Below are 6,537 nucleotides of genomic sequence, written 5' to 3' on the forward strand. Positions count from 1 at the left end.
CATCTTATGACAATTTTATAGGCATGTGGCCTGCTCAGTTTTGGATCATTTTATATTCCTGGGAAATTAGAATGAAACATTCAAAGTTAAAGTTAAAGCTTTTACATTAAGGTTTTATATATGTTTTGAGTTCAAATTGTTGTTTTATATACTAGTGATTTTATTTTGTATTGTACTCTGTTTTAGGCACCTTGTGCCATATGCAAGCCACTCTTTTGAGTCCCTTCGGGAAGATGGAGGCGGGGTCAAAAATAAAGTTATAATTATTATTATAATATTTTTTGATGATTACCATTTCTAGATACTTTTCTAAGCCATATTTTGTATGTTTTAAAAAGTCTGAAATGTGTACATTAATGTAATGATACACAAACACACACATTCCTATGAGAAAGAGCACAGAAAAGCTACTTTTTAAAATCCCCAGCCTGGAGCTGATATGCTTGCTGCGTGATTCTAGGAGTTATATACCCTCCCAACACTATATGGACCTCAAATGACTTTTTATATAAGCTAAAACAAAATAGCTAAAACAGTATATAAAACTGTTGTAAATTGAAAAGCATTAAACTATCAATCCAAGAAGCATTAATTTTGAAACATCAAACTAAAACAATTAAAAACAAAGCTCATTTTATATTTTAAAAACTATTGTAATCAGTGAACTCATTGCATGTATTTCTACTCCAACTAGAGGAGGCCAATTGAGGCTGAATCTACACTGCCATATAATCCAGATTATGTCAGATAATCCACATTATCTGCTTTGGACTGGATTATATGAATCTATACTGCTATATAATCCAGTTCAAAGCAGAAATCTGGATTTTATATGGCAGTGTAGATGCGGCCTGAGACCCATTTGGGAGAGAATTCCAAAGGCCAGAAGTAGACACTGAAAGGGCTCTCCTTTTCAATGCTTCTGCCATGAACACTGCCTCCCGGTCTTTGCAATACTTACAGGGACATTTTCCCACACCCGGAAAATTTTTCATAAAATTTCTTCCCAATATGAGTGGACGTGAGTAATTTGTACTATCATGACAGGGAAAAGATTTTGTTGGAAACAGATGTCAGGAGGAGTATTAGTATTAGTTCTGCTCAGCCACATGTATTTTCCGCATTTATCTTTCTCCAGTATTCAAAACAATAGATGTAAGTTGCCTTCTTGGAGCCTCCGGTGGCTCAGTGTGTTAAAGCGCTGAGCTGCTGAACTTGCAGACCGAAAGGTCCCAGGTTCAAACCCGGGGAGCGGAGTGAGCGCTGGCTGTTAGCTCCAGCTTCTGCCAACCTAGCAGTTTGAAAACATGCCAATGTGAATAGATCAATAGGTACCGCTTTGGCGGGAAGGTAACGGCATTCCATGCAGTCATGCCAGCCACATGACCTTGGAGGTGTCTACGGACAACGCTGACTCTTCAGCTTAGAAATGGAAATGAGCACCAACCCCCAGAGTCGGACATGACTGGACTTAACGTCAGGGGAAACCTTTACCTTACTTTACCTTTACATTTACCTTGTTTCAGTGAAGCTCAAAAAGAGCGGGGGAGAGAGAAGAAAGATGTGCAAACAGTTTTGATTAAGATATTTACTTTTTGAGTTCATTTTTAGATAGGATATGTACCTGTGTCCAGGAAAAAAAAACCTTACAGCGGAATAAGCAAGTAATTAAAAGAAGGAGAGAACAGTTAACTGTGAATCAAATGAAGATCTAAAGAGAGAATCCAGTTACATTACAGTTGCACTGAATACAAGCACAAGTCACAAACTCAATTGATAAGCATTTGTGTATGTGTATTACTGTACAGTAAAGCTGAGTACCAAGAATGTGATGTTGTGTTTTTAATAAAGTGAGTCATTTTTCATGAAACTGCCACTCTCAGCACAAACTGGAAAGGAATAAAAAAAAGAAAAATAGATCCAGCTTGTATTGTCATAACCAACGAGGCTCATCATGCTAGTAGTGATGATGTGTCTGAGCTATAAATTAGTGTTCTTTGTAGAGTTTCTTAATATCTTTACACAATGATGTTGCTGCTACAACAGATTTGTTGTCATCAATCAAAGCAAATTTCAGAATAGACACAGAATGAATGGCAGAGGAAATAATGTTATCAGTCAACAGATGCTCCAAGATAAACTTCTCAGTGCTCGAGCAGATACCTAAGCTTGCCCATATGGATGCCACAAATGATTACTTTTTGTCAAGCTAAACTGGCATAGTGTAAACTATCGATATCTGCATTATATGCAGTTTAGTTTGAAGAACATCTCAATGGGCCTAACATTGGATCTAATGTTGGAATTTTTTCAGATGCATTTGAACATTAGCAAAAAGAAATATATAAAGTTTGAAAAGCAGGTACACATCATAACATAGAGTGGAGAGAAATACTCAGGTGAATTGTAAATTTCAGAATCAGAGAGATGAGTTGGGTGTGTGTGATTGTGAAAACAGAGAATCTGAATCCTTCAAAAGAAGAATAGTGAAATTCTACAATGTGTGCACTTAGGTTTATTTTTGCAAATGATTTATGTGGGTATCAATGACACTGCAGAAAACACAATTGAGCAGATCACCTTGGGCTCTGTGAAGCCCTAGCAGGAAAATGAAGTGCAGATAGGCTTGGCTTCAGGTGGGCTGTACCTCATGAAGACCATGAAGAAGGTATTTGGCAAAAGCATGGCAAATTTAAACACGAGGATATTAAATTAAATTAATATAGCTTCCAAGTCAGGGGAAGTAATATTCTATTCTATTCTATTCTATTCTATTCTATTCTATTTACTTATTTATTTGCAATATTTCTATCCTGCCTTTCTCAACCCCAAAGGGGACTCAATATGGCTTTACATATAGGCAGCTATTCAGTTCCTTAAAAACAATACAAAATTAAAATAGACATTTAAAATAGAATAATAGAATACAATTACAACAATTAGAGACATTTAAAACCAAACAATCCCAAGTAATCACATAATCCACAAGCATAATCCTGGCGGTTCCTATAGTCAATACACATCAATCCATATCTATTTATTCCCTTTATTCTGTGCTCAGAATTTACTTCCCTTTATATTCTGTGCTCACCTGAAGTACTGCACTCCGTTCTGTGAGTCTAATTTTAAGAAGAACATATATGAGTTGAGTGAATTCAGAAAAGTGCAATGGGGATGATAGGGGTTTTTAAGCAGAAAACATGAAGAGAGGTTGAACTGGGTATGTTCATCTTGGTATAGAGAAGACTGAGGGGTGATTGCCTTTTAAAAATACTTCAAGGGTTGTCACAGAGAGAAGAGACAAGCCTGTTCTCTGCTACCTCTGAAGATAGAACCAGGTCTAATGGTTTTAAGTTACAGCAGGGTAATCTTGATGGAACATTAGAATGCACTTTTTGACAGTGGGAGTGATTTGGCAATGGAACCATTGGCTACTTCTCCAGATGACTTCAATAAGAGATCTATATGCTGAGAATGCTGTAGCTGGAGATCCTGCATTGAGCAGGCGGTTGAATCTGATTGCCCACAGAGTCCCTTCTAAAGGCCTGTCCAGACAGGACTTTAAACTGAGACCTGTTTCAGTTTTACTGAAGGTGTTCAAATGAAGACTTCAGTAAAACTGAATTAATTCAGATCACACCAGGTTTAATCCAAATTAATGAGATACCCCATTAGATACAGATCTTCCTGAAAAGCCTGGGTCTAATGAGGTACTGGACCTGTGGGGACTCACTGTCCTGGGGTGAATTCCCATTTCCAACCTGCACCTTTTGGGCTCCTGGTTCAGAATGGTACCCAAACCCTCCCCCCAGGTCCCCCAAAACAACTCTTAAAACTCTTAAAACTTACTTGACTGCCATTAAGTTACCCCTTGAGTCCTCCTGGTGAGAAATAATGATGCACCAAGAGACCCCGGGGGGGGGGGGGAGGTGGGCAGGCAAGGAGCATTTTTCCTTGCACCCCAATCTCTTGGCACATTATTTATTCATGCCAGGAGGACTCCAGGAATACCTTAACAGGGGTCAGGTAAGTTTTTTGAATTTGAAGGGTTGTTTTGGGGGGGCTTCAGGGTGGCTGCATGCCATTCTGGTAGTTACCAGGATGGCATGTAAACACCCCTCCCCCCCAAAAAGCCCAGATAGTTTTGGGGTGTGTGTGTGGGGGGGGGAGGGGGACTTAAACACACACCAAAGCAAAATTTAAAAAAACCTGCTTTGGTGCACATTTAAGTGTTGTGTGGAAGTGCCCTAACACTATGATTCTGTGAAGAATTTGCTTGTGCAAATGTATGCTTGGCCTATGGAAAGTGGAAGCTGTTCTTGACTGCATTATTAAAAGGAAATTGCCAAATTTCCCTCTAATCATGCCTTTAAAGGATCATTTTCATGTTGTAGTATCAGAAAGTAAATTGGGATATGAATTGGACTCTGCCTCCCATTGAAAGTGAAACGGATATTGTACATAGACATTATCCATGTGGAGATATGCATTTTGACGAGCATTTCATTGTGCATATGTTTATGCCCACTGTACCAGGTTGAGCAGAAGATATGTGAATGAAAGACTGCTTCCATGTGAACACCTTTTTCACTGGATTGGGGGAAAGGAGCTTTCCTGCTATACTCATGATCCCATCTGATATGGGTTATTGGCACACCTTTTCCTAAGCACACATTAAGATGTCCTAATTCAGTAATCTGCATTTCTTAATAAGTAACTTGAATTTGCCAATGTATTACAGGAGCATAAGCTAGTCAAATGGAAGTAGTGTTATGCCAAAAGTGAAATGAGGTGATAAGGAGATTATACAGTAGCTCAGTGCTGAGAAGTTAGACATGTTATGTTAATTTTTTCATTAAAAAAGGCATGAAAAAAGAAATACATTGAAATGATAAAAATTATAAGCACCAGTGTAGATGATAATATAGCAGTGGTGGATGTTCTAACTTGTGGCCTTCCAGATATTGTTGAGTGAGACTGATGGGAGTTGGAGTCTAACATCATTTGATCAGCAATGCTTAGCCCATTCCTCTCATAGATGAATAAGGAACAGAATGATATTGAGTGAAATGTTTATTAATTGCTAGAAGCTAAGCAATATTACTTTAAAATGTAGGATCTAAACATATTTGTAAAGAAATTCCAAGATTTGAGAATTTTCTAGTCACTTCAGCCTGAATGATTCTGGCCATGAAAGCCTTCGACAACACATTCTTAGTTTGGTTTGATTATAATCAGATAATCCTAAGTAAACGGGCAGATTCACATGGGAGAAGTCAGTCCCTCAAGTAACTCCAAAACCTTTAAAGGTAATAACCATCACCTTGAGTTTCACCCAAAAGTAAGCTATTAGGCAGTAATCTTGATATGGTTCAAAGATGGAATTGCACTGGGAAATAGATTTGTATCCATTTTAGTTTATATGACAGTGCTTAACCTGGATCAAAATGTGGGTTCCTGCATTATTTCCCAAATGATGGTTCTGGGTAGTTTTCAGGGAGAGACCCATATAGAGCACATAGTGATAGTTCACTTGTGGTGTAAGTAATGCATGTAGCATTCTGGCCTTATCAGGCTGTGTAGGGAAATGACACAGCCAGTTCATCATTCTAAACAAATCACCAGTACTCAAGATCATAGTGAGAAAAATATTTTTGGCAGGGGTCTTGGAGAGCACTTGCTCCTCACCCTTCTCATATGGTAAGTCATTGGGCTTTGGGGTAGAAAAAGAGAAGACGGGTGGCCACATCATAGTCTCATGGGAGAGAGTTCCACAAGTTGTTAAGAAGGCTCTTTTCTGAGTCCTTAGCAAGATGATGGATTTAAGATCTTCCTGAAAGATCTTAAAAGCCAAACATCTATGTAAAGTCCTTTAAATGAGGTGCTTTCAATTTGAACATTTTCAAAAATGTGACCTAGTTAAGGGTGTTCAGTGAAAGTGACCATGCAGTCCTATCGGTGTTTGCTGTTTAAAAACTGTAGCATCACATTCATGGCATTTTCATTGTCAACTTGGTTAAAGGATTAATACCCCGACCAGAACTAAAAACCTGGGAATTGATGTGAAACCTTCAAGTTCAGGTTCTTTCTCATTCACAGATAATGAACTAAAAGGAAAGTCTCTTTATCTCTACCTAACTCAATGGCCAAACTTTTATTCTTGCAGAATTGCTGCTACTCCTTCATCCATTAACAAAAGTGTGAAATTGAACCAAGTATGCAAAAGATGATCTGCTTGTTTCTTTGGCCAGCCTAAAAGATTCAAGGGATACATAATTATGGCTTTAAAACAACCTGCTATAAACTAGTTACTATTTTGAATTTCAATTCTGAAAGAAAATAGCAAAGAAACTCAAAAGAGAAGAGAGAAGCAGTATAAGTCTATGGTATTCCTTTGTTATACAAAGTTGTAAAAATATTTTTCTGGTTTCATATAAATGCCAAACATACTCCAAGCAGGAAGATAGGTAATTTATTCTTATTTTCTATAGACTTTCCCTCCCCTGCCTATGAAACATTGCAATTCTGGGCACATTT

This window comes from Anolis carolinensis, chromosome 3 (assembly GCF_035594765.1).
Source record: "Anolis carolinensis isolate JA03-04 chromosome 3, rAnoCar3.1.pri, whole genome shotgun sequence".
Lineage (NCBI taxonomy): Eukaryota > Metazoa > Chordata > Lepidosauria > Squamata > Dactyloidae > Anolis > Anolis carolinensis.